General features: G+C 35.3%; 1 long non-coding RNA gene across 1 annotated transcript; it reads left to right on the top strand.

Moving 5' to 3' along the window:
* The first annotated feature begins 1,760 nt into the window (after window positions 1-1,760).
* On the top strand, window positions 1,761-15,635 carry LOC102800489 (uncharacterized). Its single transcript, XR_438070.3, has 3 exons — window positions 1,761-1,860; window positions 14,930-15,109; window positions 15,487-15,635. It is a non-coding gene; the product is annotated as an uncharacterized LOC102800489 (long non-coding RNA).
* Window positions 15,636-23,144: the final 7,509 nt, after the last annotated feature.

Here is a 23,144-nt window from a genome sequence, read left to right as displayed (position 1 = left end):
CTCGTTAACTGCCGGAGGCCGGCCGGAATTGGCCAATAGAATTATCTTTATGATGCACATTCCGTAGATCACAATACATTAATTTGTATGACAATACACAGTGCATTGTTCTAACGTTACTTGCAAACGCGTGATTAGTAGACACGTAAAAAATGGTATACTGCCAGCAACGGCGAAACGACGTCCTCCAGAATAGATCACAAACTCCCATGATGCAATATTATTCAATGGCTTACTGTGGTACCTACAAGATCGGACATCCACATTTGATCACATGAACGTTCAGATGGTTTCTATCAAAGTCCGCTACATCTTGCCACTCTATATATATTTAACAATTATCTATCGCCAAAAACAACATTGCTTATCTATCGCCGTACGACAAACACAAAACACCACCATCACGACATACAACATAAGCATGATTTAATGTTTGACGTTCGTGACAATTAGTTAAAAATACAAATTCAACTTTTAATTTGCAGTGTACACGAGTTTTATAAATATTTATAGCTAATATGTGATATACATGTTTTGTCGTTTATTACAACGGCTTAAATGGATTGCAAAACTTATGCGGTTAATTCTAGACCATGTCGTGGTATTTCCCTGGGAATGTGACAAAACCTAGAACAGTACAAATTGTAACCAATTGTACATGTAATACATGCAAATTCTCCCAAACCTTCAATTTTCAGACCAATGAATTCAATTGCGTTTCGAAGAATATAATTATATACATAATTGGATTCCGGAATATAATCCCGTACGTTCTGTCATGAATCCTGTTCTAACTTCATCAGCTGTCTGAATGCAATAAAAAGGCATCACATCTGTTTCAATTTGTCTGCGTTATTTTGCTGAATACGTCACAATATATATATATGTGTATTTAATGAAGTGAATTGCCTAATGACTTCTCGCAACGTTTATATCATGAAAATGCAATACATTATGGCATGGATTTGGTGGATTATGTATTTGGTGGATATTCTGTTGAAACACAAGCGTACACTTATTGAAATGTTACATAATGACATAATGAGACGACATGTGTACTCGTGTCTCCTTGATATGAGACATGATCTGACTACACTGTGATAGAAACTATAATGTATGCAATCAAAAATAATAAAAACACATTTAGTCAAAAAGAGCCCACATAAAACATGTGAACATGTTTACTATTAAATGGAATATGAAGAAGGCATCTGATTTATTAATTCCACTTTCACTCTGTTGATGAGACAAAATATCATTTCGTGAACAATTATAGTAATAAGTATGTCTCATCAAAATTGAGCGAAGGCAAACAAGTTGTTGTGTCAATATGCCATATATGCCACTCCCTTCTTCTCTTTACATATCGAGTAAAATATGAGTGTCACAATTAGCAGTTATTCAAGACAATTCGTAGCACGTAGTCAACAATATTATGAATGATACGGCGACAAAGGAATAAGAAACAGGAATATTAATGAAATTTTCAAATATATTTAGATATAAAATAACATGTGTCATTGATTATTCGTTACCATGTATATTGTCTGTACATTGTCGGTTGTAATTTATATCCATTCATTTGATTAATTTGTATAATATTTACCTTGTGAGAAGAAAGTCATCACAGTCACTTCAACCGCCTTATAGCATATTATTAAACAACTTGTATTCTCCTAGTATACAGGTTCTATTTTAATAAACAAGCCGTTTACCAAAGATCTCATGAATATTCAAAACTGCATGACGTATCATATCGTTATGGAATTATCATAAATGTGACGTGTCAAACAACGCATATATCTCTTTGCGTGTAATAAAGGACGAGTTTTGTTTCATTGCTGTGAAAATATTGACACGGTAGGTAATTTATTTTAAGAATATCACAAATTTGTCGTCGTCTTTGATGATGGAATAACCGACCATATAGAATGCTTAATGAGCTGCGGAAAATACAGGCAATTGTATATATATATGCAATATCAACATATTGCTCATTATTGTGACATTTTTATTTAGGAGTAATACTGATTTAGGAACAGTTGTTTTGTCTCGAATAACAACGCTTTGACAATTTTTATATTTTTAAATGTCAGATAATTATATAAATACCAAAGTGTATCATACGGATACTCGCTGAAACATTCTCCCTATTTTAACAACCACTGAATGCTAAAAATAACTTAAAATAACGTCTTTTCATCCATATCTATTTTTAAAACAAAAAATCCTATGATAACTTCGTATGAATTGCAAAATACAATAGTAAGGTCATTCGATTTCTAGATTTGCATAAATATCGTATTTGATTTTTTTAAATTGCGTTACACATGAAAGCATTTTTGCATATGTTTAGTGACTACTTATGTATATGAGACATCCGTCATTTTGATAAATACTAGATAGAACGCTTTTTCTATTACACAAAATATGAGTGCAAATATATAAGTGCAAATCTCATAAGTAACTTTGTATATATTATTTTTGTCACTTGTCAGCCACATTAACATAACATTACGTAGTCCAAGTGATTCAGTATTACTAGTATATAAATATTATACAACAAATTGAGAAATATCAATTACAGATAACGATGTACAGACAATATGCATGGTAACAAGTCATCATTGTATCACGGGGAAAATCTCCTACTCTCGGGTTCTCCACACGTGTCAGGGGGAAACTCGTCTCGTCTCTATATCTCGTCCCCTTGAGGTGCGGGATCGTGAAAGTCACTTATACTTTACAGTCAAGTAAGACACACACAACAAAATACGTTTCAGCTCTCGTCTTAGTCGGTCAATCGAGCACTCTATAAGACACGGCGCCCTGGGGAAAAATCCCCAAGACTATCGCAAGGCTGACCCAAGACTCTCTTAGACTGCGTCAAGGCTCGCCCCAAGTCTCTCCATGACTGGACTCGACTGCGTCTGTCGTGCTATACTCCCCAAGACCAACTCAAAACTCTCTTTATTCAATTTCAAAACTCTAACCAATTACAAAACAGTAAAAAGACTCTAGGGCGTAACCTTCAATCATAAAGCCAATCACACTAAGTACTGAATACGTCATATCTTTGATTAATCGTTCACTACATTAATAACTATGGAAACCAACTGTCAGAATGAGTAGTCTGAATAGCGGCGGTTATCTGGTAATTAGTTCCAAATCACTGAGCCAAGTTCCGTCCAAAACTTCAAATAGGCCTGAACGATGACAGACATAACACAGCAATTCGCTCGTAATCAAGCTAATTAAGTCGATTAACAGATACGCGAAAACAAATTCATGACAATTGACACGTTTGTTTTACATTGTATATCTTAATATATTTGAAAACTTCATTAGTATTTCTGTCACTTGTTCGATTGTCGCCGTATCATTTCTGATTATTGTGTTTACATGACACGATATGATTTCGTCTGTACATATCCATGCATAATATTTCCGCATACGTGGTGCGAATTGTCTGTAACGACTGCTAATTGTGACACTCATATTTTACTCGATATATAAAAAGAAGGAGGGATGGCACATTAACAACTTGTTTGCCCTTCTCTCATTTTTAATGAGACTACTTATTACTATAATTGCTCAGAGAATAACAGTATTTCTGTCTCAACAACAGAGTGAATGTGACATGAATAAATCAGTTGCATTCTAATAATGATGTTAGTGTCAACCATGCTGGTTTCACCAACATTGTCACATGGCGGCTTTGTCAGGAGCAAGGCAGGATCATTCATGTTCGGCAAACATTCAACTGCAGGACGTCATTCCCGATATTACCAAAAATACAATGGTAACATTAATATTATTTGGCATAATACATTAGACCATATGTAATTAATTAGGTAATAACAAGTGTTCTTTTTTTTGCTCACACAGTGGGTACCTAATTACAAATTTTACATTTAGAAATGGCGTTAATGTATTTATCAGAAATACAAGTCTCAATATATGCATACTTAAAATTAAAAATACTCCACAGTGACAGACCAGTACATAGGCACATGCTATTAGTAATTATTGTTGTAAAATGCATAATATTCATTTAAGCTTGTATCACTTACAATCGTAAAGAGGGGGTGCGAAATTACACTTATGTTATTATACCCCAAATTCATTCGGAATTTTTAAATAGTCTCCTGCTGATATCAGCCAATCTTTCCTCATATTTTTTACATGAACCTATAATATATATAAATGTACACACTGATATGTTGTCAAATATACTAGTAATATACATAACGTGGTGCAATTATTGCAAACTTGCTCAATAAAAATGCAGAAAATAATCAAAGAAAACTTAGAAAGAACTCCCATGTGCTGAGAGTATTGGAGACACATTAAATATAATTTGAAATTACTTAGCTGAAAACTAATTATGCAAATCAGAAAATTAACATGAATAGATTTGATTGTAAAACTAATGAGGTCTGCGCAATGTAAGAAAAACTCTATGTACCAAGTTTAATTGAAATGTGATTAGAACCAAAAATTATGAATTATTATGCTAATTAGGGAAATAATATGAACAGAGTTTTACCCCAAACTAATTAGGTTTGTACATTGTCCTAGAGCATCTTTGTACTAAGTTTCATTAAAATGGAAATTAGTACTTTAGATATCAGTGTGAAAGCTTAAAATTGGTTAATTATGCAAATTGGGTAATTAATATGTACAGATTTTAACCCACAATTATCCAGGTCTGTCTATTGTCCTACAGCATCCATGTATAAACATTCATTGATATGTGATGATTAGTACCTGAGATATCAGTGTGAAAGCTGGAAATAGGTTAATTATGCAAATTAGGTGATTAATATGCACAAATATTTACCAAAAACTAATTGGGTCTCTGCATAATTCTAGATTCATTGAAATGTGATGATTAATACTTTAGATATCAGTAGAAAAGATGAAAAATAATTATGCAAATTAGGTAATTAATATGCACAATTATTTACCCTGAAACTAATCAGGTCTCTGCATAGTCCTAAAGGATCTATGTACCAAGTTTCATTGAAATGCGATGATTAGTACTTGAGATACCCGTGGAAAAGCTGAAAATTAACTAATTATGCAAATTAGGTGATTAATATGCACAAATATTTATCCGAAACAATCAATCTCTGCAAGTATGTAAGTACCAAGTTTCATTGAAATGTAATGCTCACTACTTATATCAAAAGCTGAAAATTAATTAATTATGCAAATTAGGTAATTATATGTACTGATATTACCATAAAAACTATCAGGTCTGTGCAGTGCCATATGACATCTATGTACCAAGTTTCATTGAAATGTGATGATTAGTACTTGAGATATCAGTGGAAAAACCGAAAATTGATTAATCATTATGCAAATTAGGTAATTAGTATCCACGGATTATTACCAAAAACTAATCAAATCTGCGCATATGTTCAGAGCATCTATGTACCAAGTTTCATCAAAATCCAATGAGTGGTTCTTTAGATATCAGTGGAACAGTCATAGAACAGCTAAAAATTAGCTAATTATCATGCAAATTAGGTAATTAACGAGCATGGATTTTTACCAAAACCTAATCAAATCTGCGCATTGGCCCAAAGCATATATGCACCAAGTTTCATCAAAAACCGATGTATGGTTCTTGAGATAGCAGTGGAACAGTCGGACACACATACGCACATACACACACACACACACACACACACACACACACACAGACACACTAACTGCAAAGACTCCCATTTTGTGCTTCGCACATGGGAGTCAAAAACCACGAACAAGATATCACCAATAATGACTAAACTGATCATCATTTCACTCTATTCACTGCTATATTTGGAATAATATCATCAAAAATATAAATATACAGTGACTATTAGCCAACATTTATTTTAAATACTGTTTTATTAAAGTAAAAAGAACACTGGGTTCAAAATTCCAGTCAGCATATACAACAGTTCCACAGTACAGAGAGTGCCTCACTCGAAGTAAGAAATAATATATTAATGACCAGGGTTAAGCAAACTGTTTTAGTACTTTTGGAGCATTTGACACTATTGGTAGCGAGATTATATTAAAAAGACTTTAAAATGTTTTAGTATTTCGGAGAGGGGTTCTGTGGCGTAGCAATTCACCCCTTTGTACGTGTAATATAAAGAGTGCAATATGTATTTTTAGCTCCATCCTAAAAGTAACATATAGTAGCCCGACACGCTGATATCACGTCGTATGTGTGTGTTTGAGTTAGTAAGTGTGGGAGAGAGGCACGTACAATGATGTCACACAATATCCTCATAATTTAAACAAGGGAATATGAAAATATTGCTATTACAGAGTTTTTTCACGTGTTAGAGACGAACGGCTGTACACTGGTACTGGTTTATATTTATATATGTTGTGTATCGGTGCATGCACATAGTCTCATATGGCCAGTCTAAGAAACACGCATATAGTTAGTGAGCACCCAACAACTATCTTATCGAAAATGTCGATGTCGTGCCATATGCAAAAAGCAATACATGGGAAAATAAAAATAAATAAATAAAACTAAACATAAATGTAATTTATGAACTGGGTTCGGGATCTCACCAACGCAACAAGTAATTATTCAATAATAGAAACGGGTGAACTCAACTTGACCTTCCGGAAATTCCACGAAAAGTTGGATCTTCCTAAATGTATTATCTTTACTATTGCTACGCATCAGTAATAACATTTTTCGCCAGACAGAAATTTAGTTATGTCATCAATTTGTTCCCACCGAAGAATGAAAATCGGTACGCCGTTCAATGAATAATAATTTAATCGTTTCCCGTAGCGAACATGGCCGAACCATAGCGTGCGTGCACATATTGCAGCAGGTGACATGTGCAATATTACGGCCATTGATAGCGTGCGTGTAAAAGATAAAGACATTCCGTTTTCGACATTGTGAAATTCCTTCGTTTTTAGGAGAGAAAAACCCTGAAAAAACTGATTAATTCAAAAATTTATGTTGAGAATAATTCATAACGACAATTATTCCACTGTGTACCCATGAATAATTTAATAATTACAGATTACACCAGAATTTTGCAGAAAAATAATAAGTTGTCATTTTCAAATATTTTATTTTGGTGATACCAGTGGTTACAAACTGGCATATCTTGCTTTAAGTAAGTGCGTGTATGAGGGTTATTGAATAACGGTTCATGTAAAAGGTGGGAAGCATTAGTGTCATTATCACACACATGGATTTGGTGCTTGCAGTATCAATAACATTGTCAGTAGGTGGGAAATGTTTTCATTAGGAATGCAACATGCAACAAAAAAGCACGAGAAAACGTTATTATTTGCAACATTGAGCTTGTACAGCAATTGAGATGCAAGAATGTGGTTGATAACAAGTGTGCGCTCTCTATATAATATTTTGTTTTCTACTTTTTGAATCAATTCAACCCAATTTTTGTTCCAATTATCCCATTTCTCAAATATACACATATAAATCTAAGACCAGTGTTGTTGCATTCAATGTTTAGGGGTGAGTCTGTGCGACCCCCTTGACAATTCAAAATCCTTCAGACTTTTGCATTTGATGCTTGCCTAAAATTAGTTCAGTTTGTTGAATACGATACCCTGAATTTGACTATCATTTTGTTCATAATGATAAAGATATATAATTGAGTAGAAATGGGGCAGCCTTGTCAGAACAAGTGGTAAAAATAGGGATTAATTCCAGCGAATTTCTTCTTTTGCATTATAGTTCTGTCAATTTATGGTTTGACCCATCACAAATTGCAGCATAAATAATTTCTTCACAATTCATTCCGGGGAAGTGCCTAGATTGCCATACTAAAAGTCTAGGAAAATCTAGGCTTCCGAAATATTTCTAATTTGCATATATTCAAAATGGCCGTTTGGTGCATATTTACAACATAGAAAATATAACTATTAGGACATATCTTAAATTCTAGATGTATTTTTTTAGATATTCAAGTTGCTGCGAAATGGTTTGGTGAGTGTGAATATATGCGATTGTGAAACATTTGATTGAATAACAACCATTTGCATAAATTCAATATGGCCGTCAAAATAGTATTTAAATGTACAACCTCGGGCGGCCCATCGGAATCTGTTTCTCGTAATGACTCCTTGAGCCACGCCGTGGGGTCAGGGGGGAACATCGATTCTAGTGACCAAATGTTCACCCTTCCCCCACCCTCGATCCCGAAACAGTCACTCTCGGTAGGACTGTTACTTTCGGAATCCAGAGTTCTGCATTCGATATTGCTTTGGATCCCGCCATATGCTGGCTGTAGGGGGGCGCATAAACGGTGTTGATGGGCTGACCTTGGTCCCTCGTGGGATAGAAGCCTAAATCCTTAGTGTAGGTCAATTTTATGCTCAACCTTTTTCGCTGGACCAAGCGATACCAGATCGAGCGGTGTTTGAGACCGGAGCCAGCAAAGTCTTGCGTCATATCTCGTGCCCCAATCGGATCCTTCGGTTCCTGCCCGACCCCGGTATCACACATTTTTTGGGTTCGGTGGGATGGGAAAAAGGGGTGGACGCATTCATGGAATATTTCGACCGGTTAGTCGTAAACAATCTACGCACTGAGAGCAGAGTGGCAACCCTCAACCTTTGAGTTGTGGTCAGCCCACAGGAAAGAATTATTTTGCGCCGCCAGCACTCTGAACTCTCAATGGCGGAACGCACAAGCCTTCTAGACCAGCAGACAACCATTGATGGGACACCACATGGCTAAGCGGGATATCCTACAGTGGCATCTGGCTCTCATGGCAGGGGCTGCCTCTTTACAGCGGAATGCGGTTTTGGATGTTTCACTGGGCGCACCACCGCCTCAGTTACGCAGGCTGGACCTCCCCTGCCCTCTTCTTTTTGAGGAAGGAGCAGTCTCGGTGCAGACCCGCAAGCCAGTTTTGCTTCTACCAAGGGCAAGCGGTAAGAATTCTAAACGTAACGACCAAAGTCGGCACCCACTGGCCAGAAGTAGCCAGGAGGCTCTTCCGAGGGAGGAAAAAGTGGCGACCCCCCCCCCCGTGTAGAAGGAATCAAGTGGTAGTGCCCCCTCTTCCTCGGGGGTCGCCGCTCCAGCTCTCAGGGGAAGCAGGTTTGATGCTTCCGCTTGCAACAAGAAGGATGGGCATATGTTCTGCGGGAGGCAGAGACGAACCTATCGACTTATACATGCCTCGCGGGGTGCTCCCCTTCAGGTTTTCTATGGATCCATACGTATTCAATGTGGAAACAGGTGGTGCTACTGCTTGTTGCTACACAACCTAACAAGGGGTGGCTAGTCAAACAGTACGGCTAACACCAGATTTTCTAGACCAGTTGTGCTTCCTAGTAAATCAAGTAAACTCCAATATGTAACCAGCCAACTTTCAGATACTGTTCGTGTAGTGTCAACGCTTCTAATTATAGGCTATAAATTATATTACTGATTGTTTATACTATCATACAAATTTAATAAATATAATTACATAAATTGTGTGCATTATTATAATTACTAATCAGATTCATGTTGTATGTTACAAATTGTCTTAAATGCATAGTTAAATGGGACATGTACACTGTATTTGACTAATTTATGACTTACTTATTGGTCATTCATTCCATTCTAGTTGGGAATAATCAACTCTTAGTCTTTATATTTTCTAAATAACAATTATTTTGTTTCGTCATCAGAGCTTTTGTTAAGGTTTAGGCTGACAGAAAACATACTGCAGAGAATATACTACCCCCCGAAAATGTGTGATGAGAACACATTTCTTAATTTATTTCCACAGCAATGTATAAATAATTGTATTCAAAACTGGTCAGATAATGTAGGTGTTTTTAAGAGTTTATGTAATTAAAGCTTATTTAAATGTAACATCATCTCGTAAAAATACCCATACAAAACGTCTGTCATTTGAATCATTTACGCGTGCTCAAGGGATATACCACCTGACTTACACGATGCCGTCTATTTTTAGCATACATTAACACTCGATGGCTTGGAAAATGGCTGCTACACCATATCTTCTGTCCCAATAACCTGTACTCCATACAAAACAATGTTATTATTTGTATATCCAATTCCTCAGCCAGTAATTAGGAGTGTTCATGTAGCGTGATTTCCCAGGACTGAACATAAACTGACTACGATTTACAGCGTTGACATTGTCCACCATGCTCACTATGTCAGTCCTTGGACTGCCTTATACCATATTATTAAATGATTACATACTCGCTGTGGCCATTTTCCGAACCATTGTATTACGTCAATGACTATTTGAGTATGACAATATTAAATGTTATCACTGGAAGTTAGATACTGTTGTTTGCACTCTAGTTTACAAACAAAGGTCGGTGCGCGGTCGCCAAAACGTTCAATGATACAATTTCCCTGAATTTGTGTGAAAAATAACGTGATTTTGACTGATATTAAATAAAAACATAGTAGTAGTAAATCACTGAATTTTGCAATCTAGTTTCTTATTGTGAGACTTAAGGGAAATCACTTCCATTAAAAACCGCAAAATGTGTTGGCCACCGAACTAATTTTTCCACTATCTCGAAAATGGATATAAAATACGTGTATTGAGTAATACAGCATGTTGCAACATAACTCACACTTCGGTGGCCTGTTATACGGGCGCATCTAGCTCAAGTTAATTCCAGGATTAAAATGTAACTATTATTTAGGATTATCGCTTCACATTATCCTGACTTATGTGTATCATTTTAATGATATTTTCATAAAAGCGATTAATGTAATGGTCCAGTTTTAGTGACACCATTTCAATTTGATTCGTCATGTCGAACATATTGTCGATATTCATAATATGTATAACTTATAGTATTTATTGATGCAGGGAAACAGCTAATTTGCTACGAATGCCAAAACGTCGTAATTTTTTTTTTATTTTATTCAATATTAGATGTATTATATGGTAGACTAACTCGCTGAACCTTTCTGCATACTTTCCTTGTTAACAACCACTAAATGCTAAATATACCCAACAGTACGTTCTGTTTAAAAGACATGGCGTCTACACACTATATATATATACTCCTTGATGTTGGACTTAGATAAGACATCATGTGTGGTCTTTTATTTAGACAGTGTTGGTATACGCTGTTAACATTTCAGTGATCTACACATCATATTCTATTTAAAATAAAAAAAACAGCAAGGAACATATGGGCGTTATATTTTGTTTTATACATTCTTTCATTTCCAACCCCTTGTTTTACACATTTTGGTGAATTATCAACAATCAGTCTTTATACAAATTATTAGAACAATATAGAAAACATAACACAACGCTGTATTTCAACATATCGGAATCGAAAAAAAAAACTTCATCCTGTTTTCTGCAACATTAATCATTATGAATTAACAATTAATATACTGAATGATGTTGCTTACAGATTCCTAAAGAGTGCATAATTCTTACGTCAACAATACCAGACAGTGAGAATAATGTACAACATCGCACATCTGAGTGAACCAAATACTATTGTCATGTTCTAATACAAATAATTTTCTCATGGAATATACCAGCATATACCCCTCAGTTTAAGGAAATCATGTCGTCAATCCACACTAATGTCGTGAGATCGTCAAACCGTGCTAAACATCGTGCCGGTTGCTCAATTTTGCAAAATGCTGAAGGTCCAAGTACGGACAGTTTCGATAAACTCGATTAATGTAACAATCAGGGTAATATTGTACAACGACGGTAAATTTACAGTAGTGGATTACAAATGTACCTGCTTTTTTTATTCCGTTTTTATACCCGAAGCCACGGTTTGGGCAAAAAGGAACTAAATAGAAAAAAAATGTAAAAACCCGTTTTAGGGATGCTGGTACAAATGCAAAAACCGGTTTAGGGTTGCTAGTACAAATGCTTATGAACCTGTCTGTATCAATTGCTTACGTTTGAGATACTTTGTTTTAATCACATTGTGTAAATTAGCAAGGGTGCATATTCCATACTTTTAATTAGCCTTCGCAGACGAAGTCTGAAGGCTTATAGATTGGGTTCTGTCCGTCCGTCCGTTCGTCCGTCTTTTACCTCTTATAACTTTGATATGCTCTGTCCATTTTTTTTCAAAGTTGGTGCAAATGTAATTCTCAATGCCATACATATGCACGCCAAGTATTTTTTTGATTCGCCAAACTTTCATTGTGTTTTTCTGTGATTTTCAACATTTTACTAGTACAAGTGCCAAAATTTACCGGAAAAATCCGAGTTTTAACGACATCTCGCAAGAGAACTGGCATACCGTATTGCGCATGCGCCAGTCTAACCGCTAAGGAAATCACCGTCGATTTCGTCTGAGGATATTGTATTCCGGGACTGTATCTTTCTTTGCACAAGGCTTACATAGATTAAATTCTATCTCAAAGGTAAGAAACTGTGCTTATGGTATTTATTATGAGCTTCGATTTATCCTTTTGTGTCCTGACTTTAGTGAGAAACTAGCGATCGCACAGTGTCACACTTTGCCAGAAAAACAGTCCTGCTATTAGTTCAAGAACTGGTTATGAAACGTGTTAATCGAAAGTTTATCTCGTCATTTAGGAGGCTTGGGAATAACGTTTGGCATATAAAATACTGGAATAATAAAAACGTAAAGGTTTAGAACACGCTGATCGTTTATTGGCAACTGCTAGCAGATTGAAACTTGGTTTCGTGACGACATATTAGACTAGAATTATCGAGAAAACACAAGTCAAGTTCGGCCAACCGAAAGCAATGATGAAATTGAAAAGTACTGTAATTTAATATCAATGAATCTATCATCGCTGTTAAATTACCTTTGAAGTAAATATGATAACCGCGTGCGTTACTGCACTCGTGACCGGGACCTCTATGCTCCATGCGGTGTTGAAGTTTATCGGTAAATCGAACCTCTGTCAACAGAGACATATTTTCCCAATCAGCTATTTATTTCGGTACTGAAGTCAGGGTGGCAATTTCAATGTTTAGCTACCATAATTTATCTCCATTATGAGCAGGAAAATAAATTACGGACCTCGATTGAGATGGATTTAACGGCCGCCATGTTTTTAAGGGATATGTGAAACAATATTAGGGAAGGGGTCAAATTCACGTAATCCTCAATTTTAATGATGCTGACTTAATAGTCATAATTTTTTTTTCAAAACTTCGGATATTATTTTATATATTTTAATACTACAATATGGTAATTAGTATGCAAATTAATATGCAAATTAGCAGCCAATCTGAGACAATGCAATCCAGTTCAAAGGAAATTTGATTACATGATCACTACCTCTGCTGATTAGTTTTTTATGCACTTCTATCTGCTTTTATATTAAATGTATTTTTTGTATTGTATTTGCTACAACCTCTGCTTACTTTAGGCTCAATGTTTTGTTTGTTTTTTTTGTTTTTTTTCAGGTGCATAGCCAGATTTTTTTTTCTCAGAAAGCAAAGCCACTGGAACTGTATGTATGTATTACAAAAACATACTGGTACTATTCACTGCGTGTCTGACAATTGTATAAAGTTTCGCAGGTCCTCTGTTTTTTACTTTGAGAAGTTCTGTCAACCAAAGCATAAATATGTGTTTCTCTGTACATAAAATTTCACACGATTTGTAAATATTAATGTATGATAATAAAAACTTGATAATATTTTTCTTGATTTTTGCACTTTATTTGTATCATTGTCGTATGAGAAGTAATCTTGTCCTTTTTAGAGATATTGAAACTAATCCAGGGCCACAAACAAGTTTATCCAAACAGACACAACACTGACATATTTGCAGATCTGATTTGTATACTTTCTTGTCATTTTACCTGTTGTACTGGGATGGTGCTATCTGGTTTCCTTGCTGAGAATAATGCTGACCTGGATGGAGAGTGCTATAAACTTGAAAATGCCATAGAAATCACGTTTGCCAATTTATGTCCATGCAAGTTTAGAATGACAACTAGCGAAGGCAGTGTCATTCATGACTTGTTTTATTTAAATTCACTGAGCTGAGAATTTCAGCATATCACCTCCGCATGTCAGGTTTCTGGCTACAGACGTTCAATTTATCTGTGAGCGGGATTTTTTAAACTTTTTACAAGCACGAAACTATTATATGTTGGCTCAAAACGTGACAGACAGACATTCTATTTTTAAACTCGACACTCAGGGGTTTTCCATGAAAATAAGTACAAATCGATTGGGTTTTACCCATAAAAATGGTTGAAATCTGGATCTTCACGGAAACTAAAATAATATTTATTGCCAGATAAAGGTTGACCCTCGTGTTTTGAGCAGAGGTAGTCCTCCATATCTAAACCAATCGATTAGATTTTAGGGAAGATCTGAATCGAGTTGCTATAGAGGTACTTTTTAAAGGTGTGATTTCTTGAGTGAGTAAACCTAAATGAAAATCCACCAATAAACTTCTACTTTTTACCTTTCTAAATTACTGCATGGCAACTAAATCAATAATTGAAACATTTAGGCTTCCATGAAAACCTGCTGCTCAAAATTCCATGAAAATCCGCCCGTAAAGTATTTGGTTAAAAAAAAAGAATGTTTCCGAAAATGTTATTTACATGATAACCATACACAAATATTTTCCAATATTATTTACCAACATATAATGGTTTGCCCGTACGGCAAATTTATGAGAATAATCTATAACTTGTTTGAAAAAAAAAAACATGCAGGCAAAATAATAACCTCAAATTTTCCTAACATAATTTTATCTGTGCATACTCGTGCTCACAATTGTCTGCATACATATTGCGCATTGTTTGAATGTACAGCTAAATAAGACATGTATATTGTACTTGTACAGAACAAAGAAGGGACATATTTATTAATTATTTGTCCTTCTTACTTCTAGTTGGGAATAATCCACTGATAGTCTTCATATTTCATGAATAACAATTGTTCTTTTTCGTCAACAGATCTGTGCCTTGAAATGAATAAATCGGTAGCATTCATCATGATAATGATGCTAATGTCAACTATGATGTTTTCCCCAACCCTATCACATTATGGGAAAATTATAGATGATAAAAGGTTATTTATGATCGGCAAACCATCCTTCGCAAAAAGCAGTTATCTGTGTAACCAAAAACATGATGGTAACAGTTTGATATTTTAATTCACATATTCTATACTTATCATAAATTAAATGTTCTGTTTCCAAGGCACATAATATAAAGTACACAATCGTTTCAATAATGGATAAATGACAGAACTATAGCTAGTTTTTCATTTCGCGTACGACCTGTCTTTGAAACATTAAATAACAATATTGACAACATATTATGGCAAGATCTGGAAACTGTGTCAATGTGTGCTCATTTATTATGCTAGTGGGTTGCATTAAATTTACAGATTTGCCAGGAAGTATATGTTTCTAAGCGTATACACATATAAGCAATTAATAACAGATACATCTGTGACGTTCACTTTAATTTATATACTATAAACAATGTTTCTCTTTTTGCTCATACAGAATATATCTAATACCGGAACCTCACCTGCTAGCATTAAACTGGATGATGTATATAATCCACCTGCACTATTTGGTTATTCAACCAAAACCTTACAATGTTGGAATATCCTGCGTGATGGCTGAAATAAAAAAATCTATATATTAGTGAACCGAGTTTTGCTTCATTATTACGATGCGTACCAAAAAATGAATCACGAAATAAGTGATTTATTAACAATATACTGGATTAGTCATATTTCAACCATATTTCAACTTTTATTAATTTTTCATAGACATCTAATGCTGATCGATTTATCACTACTGCAACAAGCACAAATAACCGTGATCATATTTTTATAATTTCCAATGAGTTGTCTTACGTTATTTGAATAATTTAAAACCAAATAAAGCTACTGGTGGTGATAGTATTAGTGCTTGGTTGCAGCTACAGGTGTTGGTCAATCCCTGACAAAGATTTGTAGTTTATACATTTTCCTAATTCATGAAAAGGTTACCCCTTTATTCAAGACTTGAGACGTGAAAATAACAAATAATTATCCCCCACATCTGTAATTTCAGTGATTTCCCAGATTTTAGAAAAGCAAAATCATAATACACCATACAAAATTGATTTTTCACATTCATGTGAGTCTGCCCTAAGTAGGCTGGTTTCGATTCGAACAACAACTACACAGAAGAGCGACTTAGTAGGATCAATCTTATTATACCTACTTAGACCACAATTTTTTACCCAATAATTTATCATTATATCAATGTGATGTCAAAACTATTACACCAGACAGCAGACATATGTCAATTGTCAAGAATATTCATTCTGAAAATTGACCAGTGACTACTGAGGTCCCTTAGGGGTCTATTCTATGTCCTTTTTTATTTCTTATATTTTTTAATGACCTACCACTTGAAGTTCTTCCCACAGATATTCTTGTGTATGCTGACCCCTCCACAGTTCGCACATCAGTCATAATTGTATCTGAGCTAAATTGTCAACTTACAACAAAATTTAACAACACAATTTGAAACTGTTATCAACACATATCAAACTAAATTTATGTTGATGATTGTTAAGATATTTACCTCCCTCTGATCAAGATCGTTATGTCACAAATATTAATTCCAGAGTAAGAAAGTTTGTAGAAAGGTTAGTGCTTATCATGGCGCATAACAAATATTTGTTAATTCCTAGCAGTATTACATATTGCAACTTTTTTTTTATATTGCCCTATTTTTAGGGCTTGGTTTCAGGTATGTCAAAACAATTTCTCTATGTTTCAGGCAGACACTCATCTAAAGATCTTCTTAGATCTCTTTGTTGGTTACCATTCCATGATCATTTTTTTCAAGATAGAGCAGGTTCAATAAATAGCATTAATGTAAGCTAGTATTCCCTAAGCCAGTAGACATATTCAAGATAGTAAAACAAAACATATTATTCTCTCAATGTATAGTATTTTGAAATACAACCTAAAAACAACAAAACTGCCCTCAGTTCTGGTACACAAAGAAAATGTCATTCAATGCAGTCAACGGTGTATAGTACAAACACTCTCTGCATCTTTGGTGCATTATACATACTACATTAGACAGCTGTCAATAAACTTCATTTGAATACGGGGGTCGAGGGCTTAATAAATACGGTGATGGGGGAATTAAGACATCTAAATGAATATTTCAACTCTACCCCTTGATGTTATGTTTTAGTACAGAACCAATATGGGGTTGGATGACGTAATACTGGGTGAATGACGTCACAATAGGGGCACGCATAAACTAGCATAACTTTTGACGTCAAAATGGGAATCCGTGCATAAATTAGCATAGATGATCCTACGTGGCCGTGAAGGGGATCATTTGAATGAGAATGACGTCACAATGGGATACTGTGATTACATTTGCATACATAAAATAGATTTGAATACGGGGTATTAACGAGGTCACCGTGAAAACATTTGCATAAATTACCATCAATTTTTTTTTTAATTGACGAGCATGGATTTCACGAAAGATTTTTCAGAATGTATCGTAGATGGCGCTCTCTCTCTCTCTCTCACACACACACACACACACACACACACATGCACTAATAAATACACGGTATTTTGAAAACTAACGGAGTTTATTGCACAAAGGAAGTAAACAAGAATGAAATATTTACATGGAGTATACATTTATGGTGTGGTTGAGTATTTTTGTTTTAACGCCACGAAAAAACATACGATGTGAGTAAGGAAAATAGTTGGTAGTGTGTAAATGTTTAGCATGAGTGAATATTTCTTTGTTATCACCTCGAAAAATACGTACATAAAGTGTAAATGTGTGGTGTGGTAAAATTTATTTTTAATGCCACGAAAAATACGAGTACATAAACGATTCGATTAAAAACACAGAAAAGAGAAAAGTAAATAATAATGAACAGTGATAAATAAAAAATAATTCATTCTATATATACATTTTTTATATTTCTTACTTCCTTATTCCATCACACTAATCAGAATCGGTCATCTGTCGTAGAAGAAGGTAATGAGAGAGAATAATATTAAAAACCGATAGTTATATAAAGAGGGTATAAGTTATGTGTTGGAAATTTAAAAGTATGAGTCACCCAGTAAAAATGGCGGACTAGGGTACGATGAGATAAAATATATAGTTACCTGATCGTTTCACAGAATAACTTTGACATAAATAATCACATGGAATGAGTTTACATAGAGATTTTTGTTTTCCCCCGGCGAAGAAGATACATATTCGCCTTCTTGCCGAAGATTCAACTGCGGTAGACTAAGTTTGACCTTTCGTGAAAGCTTCATCTCATCGACATCTACACAACCAGTAATACAGGACGTATTGGCCACACATTGCGTGAAATCAAAATATTCCATGATTGAGGAACCACGTATGAGAAATCTTTTCAATTCGGTGGGCTGACTATCGTACGAGTCAAATAGTCTTCGTGGTAAGGGTATTCCAGACAGAAAGTGGCCCAATGCGCTCCACCGCGCGAAAATCATGGATGTTTGATACGATCTATGTGTATTACTCCAAAGCACACTCGTGAATGCCAGACTGAACTAAATCACAAGAAGTTTAGGCACATAGGGTTATTTATAACTCGCTCATCATAAGTATTCCCAACGTGAAATAGACCTCCCACGTAGATGATAAACAACAGATGTTGGTGCATTTGCATATTTATGTTATCTAAAACATGAATACTCGCAAACAGGGATATCGAATAGGATTTCAAGTTGAAAGCGTTACCTATATACGTGAATTTCGACCTGTCTGTATTAGATCTCGCTTGGACATAAAAAACATCGAGCAATGAAGCAAATACACGTTTATGGTTGTATACTGTTCCTTTCGTGGCCGTGTGAATTACTAAAGAGTTGAAATTCACCATGAATGAAAGTCGATCTACTTGCCTATTTCTAACACCAGTCACTAATAACAGGACTGGACATTCTGTTAACCCCAGCGCTATCAGTCAATTCACTGACTGAAACTTATTTTCTCTTGATTAGCCTTTGCTTAAATACTACCGTCATTTTCGACGTCTTAAAAAAACATGGCCCGCAGCGGAGGGATTTGATCTCCCAAATAAATGAAATAAAACACATACATATGAACATTATCGAAACGTCCAACCCCGTTTTTTTCAGATTCGATAACGCCAGACCTCCTGCTGAAATAATCTGATTGACCAACACATGTAGCTGCAACCAAGCAGTAATACTATCACCACCAGTGGCTTTTTTTGGTTTTAAATTATTCATATAACATAAAACAACTCATTGGAAGTTATAAAAATATGTTTCATCTTTATTTTCTATATGGATGCGAAACCTAGCGATGTCGCAGTTTTTTTTTTATTTCATTAACATTAAGTCTCTTTTCTAATCCAACAGTTGTCTTTCTCCAACAGAGAGTCCTCAATATGAAATCCCCTGTCGGCCATAACAGCGTCTCCCTCATTGAGTTTATCAAGCAATCTACAATGCTCAGTCAAGTACCTATATGAAACATTTCCACCCCACAATGAACTGACAAAACTAAATGGACCTACCAACTAGACACTTGTATGTATTATGGGATTTATATTGTGAGAAGGTCTTATACTGTTCCTTGTCAACCAGATCTTCGACGGGAGTCTTTGACGGCTTAGTTGACTCACCTCTAGACGACAGATGTCAGCAGCAATGAGCAGATTTGGAGTTGACTTTGTAGAAGTTGATGCTTGATGAGAAGTGATGTAGTCGTGGTCCTGTGGATTGGGTATGTCTTCCGGCATTCATACCTGCATGCACGAATTAACAAAAATGAATATTTAAACAATTATCAAATATTTCACTGTTACAGAAAAGTCTCGCATTATTTCAAAAGGAAAACCAATATTCTAAAATATGCAAAAATATAAGTTTAATATTCTGTTAATGTTCTAGGCCGTAAATTAAAAAAATGTTGTTTTTTCGCATCACAGATAAAGGGGACGTACACGTGTGTATTTAAAAAAAATGCCTTTCAAAATATGGGCCAGGGTGACGCATTTATATGACTCCTGTATTCAAATGATACCTGATGATAATATTTCTAATAATATATGACTATTAGAACAACAATGTATTTCCTAATATCCTGTTAATATAGTGTCTTAATTATCATTGTTAATTTTAGCATGGCAACTTAACAATAACATGAGCACATGAATAGGTCTAAAACTAAGTAAGAGACATGAGTTATGACTGATGCACGATGACAGTCATATACAAAGATGAGGCAAAAAATCCCCATATTTACAATATTAGTAATAAGGCCTGCATTCTATATTGAAAAGCAGCAGCTATCATTTGCGCAAAAACAAATAATGAAATGAACTTACAGCCAACAGTATTGTTGTGAATTGTCTTTGCTTGTAAGTTGACGGTGACTTCTCTACCAACGCTGTCGGCAATATGGAAACCACATGTAGTACATTTTGTAGGTGCTCGTCGTGATCCAGCGAAGGCGGATATCGCGTTCGGCTGTTCCCAAGCTCGCCAGGCTCTGCCTCCGGGCTTGCACCGGGCGGGGTGCAGCTGGCGACTGCTGTATCGACTTGTGCTTGCTTCCCGACTGCTCCTGACTTTTTTCGAATTCAGTACAAGTCCATAATTGTTCCACGACAAATATTTGGGGAACCCCACTACATTTCCATCACTTTGCAGAAGACGTACCACGATTTCAAACTTTTCTTGCCTCCGAGCAACTTCTTTCACCTCGCACGCATTGTAGATTTTAGTGGGAATTTCACCCAGGTAACATCTCTCATGCAGAGGTATCTTTAGAGGCTTTTATGCGTATTGTCATGTGACCAGCACGAAGCCGATTCACAGTAACGACCCATGACCTTGAATATCACAGTCAAGTTAAAATATGGGAGAAATACAACCGATCGTTACTGTGAATACGCTATTTTATGAGCAAGCCGATATATGGCGTCTGCTAGCATTCCCGCAACTACGGGCGGGAAGTGAGTGAATCACAAAAATATCCCACACAGCAATGTTAGCAATGTAAACGTCCTCAAACGCTGATTATATGCAACTTGTATCAGTTGGCCTTGGGTCGAATCAGAGTAAACTTTCGGTTTAAACAAACGCGTGTCTTGGTCTCATGCCCATCTTAGTCTCTTTCGCGAAGTCTTTTACGTGTACTTTTTCTGAACCGATTCAACCTCACACTGTTAACAATGTTTTTTTATGATTTATGAGTTTATACAATGAACTGAGTGATGCAAGACGACCCATTAGATTACAAGATTTTAGTGGCAAAACGTTGGCCCTTGATGTATCAATGGTTTTACACAAAGGTTGCTGTGGTTGTGCACAGGAATTTGCAGAGGGTATACCAACTGAGAGGTACATAAGATAAATTACAGTACTTGTTATTATACAACCTTTCACCGAATTAGCACACTGGAGAGTTGAATTACTGTATTGTAGATGTTTTGTTTGCCACACACTACTGACAAAAAAAATCCCACCAATCTCATTTTGAAATTATTTTGATACAGAATATAAACATTTTTATTACAACATCTGTCTATAATTTTCATAATAAAACAAATGTTTTTTTTATGATTGATTTTAGGTCTGATATTTTATGAAATGGGTGTTGAATCTGGTCAACATTGACATAAAACCATTAGTTGTATTTGATGGTCAGAAGTTTCCTGAAAAACAAGCTGAACATGAGAAACGTAAAAGGTAAATCAAAATTGCTGGATCGGTTGGACTAATACATGTATTGTTCATTTACTAAATGGCTTGTGCATTTTCATTTGGAAACAGAATTTCTAGAGATCTGACATAATTTTGTACTAACAAGGAATTTTATTAAGAAATTGAATGCTATATTTGTAATGGCTACAGATGAACCTCTAACTTCTGATTTTTATTAGTCCAAAAGTAACTATTTGCCCACTCAACTTAAGTCTGTTACATCAATATATATGGAGAATGATTAACTAAAATAAAGAAAATACAAACAATATAGGTATAGTCTAATAGAGCTATGAAAAGCCCTAACCCTACTTACAGTACATATACAAAAAATAAAACCCTATATAACCTCTAATATGCTGACTAAGAGTAACTAAATAAATCGTACAGTACATCGATAAATTACGAAATAAATGTATTAATATACGCGGTAAGATAGTACGATATCAGAAAATTAAAATGCACATGGAGTGCCATACGATGATAACTTGATGCCCGTAACAGGCAGGAATAGTCTGATTTTCAAAAGTATAACATTCATTATAAAAACTATTCTAAAAAAAATAGTGTACAATATTCGTATGTAATGACAATTTTCAGTGTTACTATTGAATAGACTGCAACACACGAGGTACCAATAAATCGATGTTGTCAGTAACACAAAACGCATGTGTCTGATTTACACCGACGGTCAGTAGATAGCATAAAACTAGTAATATGCAAGTAAATAGGTTCCTACCGTGATTATAGACGACTCAAGCAGACCAGGCACTATTTATCTACCGCTCTCTACTATTATATGTGTGGTAACTAACACAATTACCAAAACAAACACATATTTGACCTTCGCGTCCCTAAAACTCTGCAGCAGCCACCATGTTTCGTCTAAGGGCCAAAATACCAAATCAAAACTTGTCAATAGGTGGCACTATAACCACAAATAGCTATAATATGTGGTTTTGGCCGTACCATTCCGGCCCTCCAATAGAGAGAAAACTTCTTTCAAACTATTACAAATAACTTATACATGTGAAGGACAAAAATTTACAAATATCTGATTAACTAAAGATGATAATAAGAGGTCACTGTGCTCTGCTATTCGAATCGGCCTCGAGTATCAGGCACAGCTTGTCCACTGGGTGTGTTAAAATGTTCACTTTTGTTTTTACTTTAACGAAAAGAACGACTCCTTTGCTGTCTATCATAATCTCGATGACCTTTCCCATGGGCCAAGATCCTTTTGTTGCAGAACTATCAATTACGAGTACTATGTCTACAATAGTAAGGTTTCCTCTTGGTTGAATCCACCTTTGCCTTTCCTGTAAAGTAAATGGTCAGCATTGTACCCCTACCTAGATGTCCAACAGCCCTATGAACATCTTCTAAGATTAATTTGGATAC

The sequence above is a fragment of the Saccoglossus kowalevskii genome, chromosome 19, assembly GCF_978046115.1.
Source record: "Saccoglossus kowalevskii chromosome 19, keSacKowa6.1, whole genome shotgun sequence".
NCBI classification, from domain to species: Eukaryota; Metazoa; Hemichordata; class Enteropneusta; family Harrimaniidae; genus Saccoglossus; species Saccoglossus kowalevskii.
The sequence above is the reverse complement of the archived record's forward strand: the minus strand, read 5'-3'. Positions and strand labels throughout refer to the sequence as shown.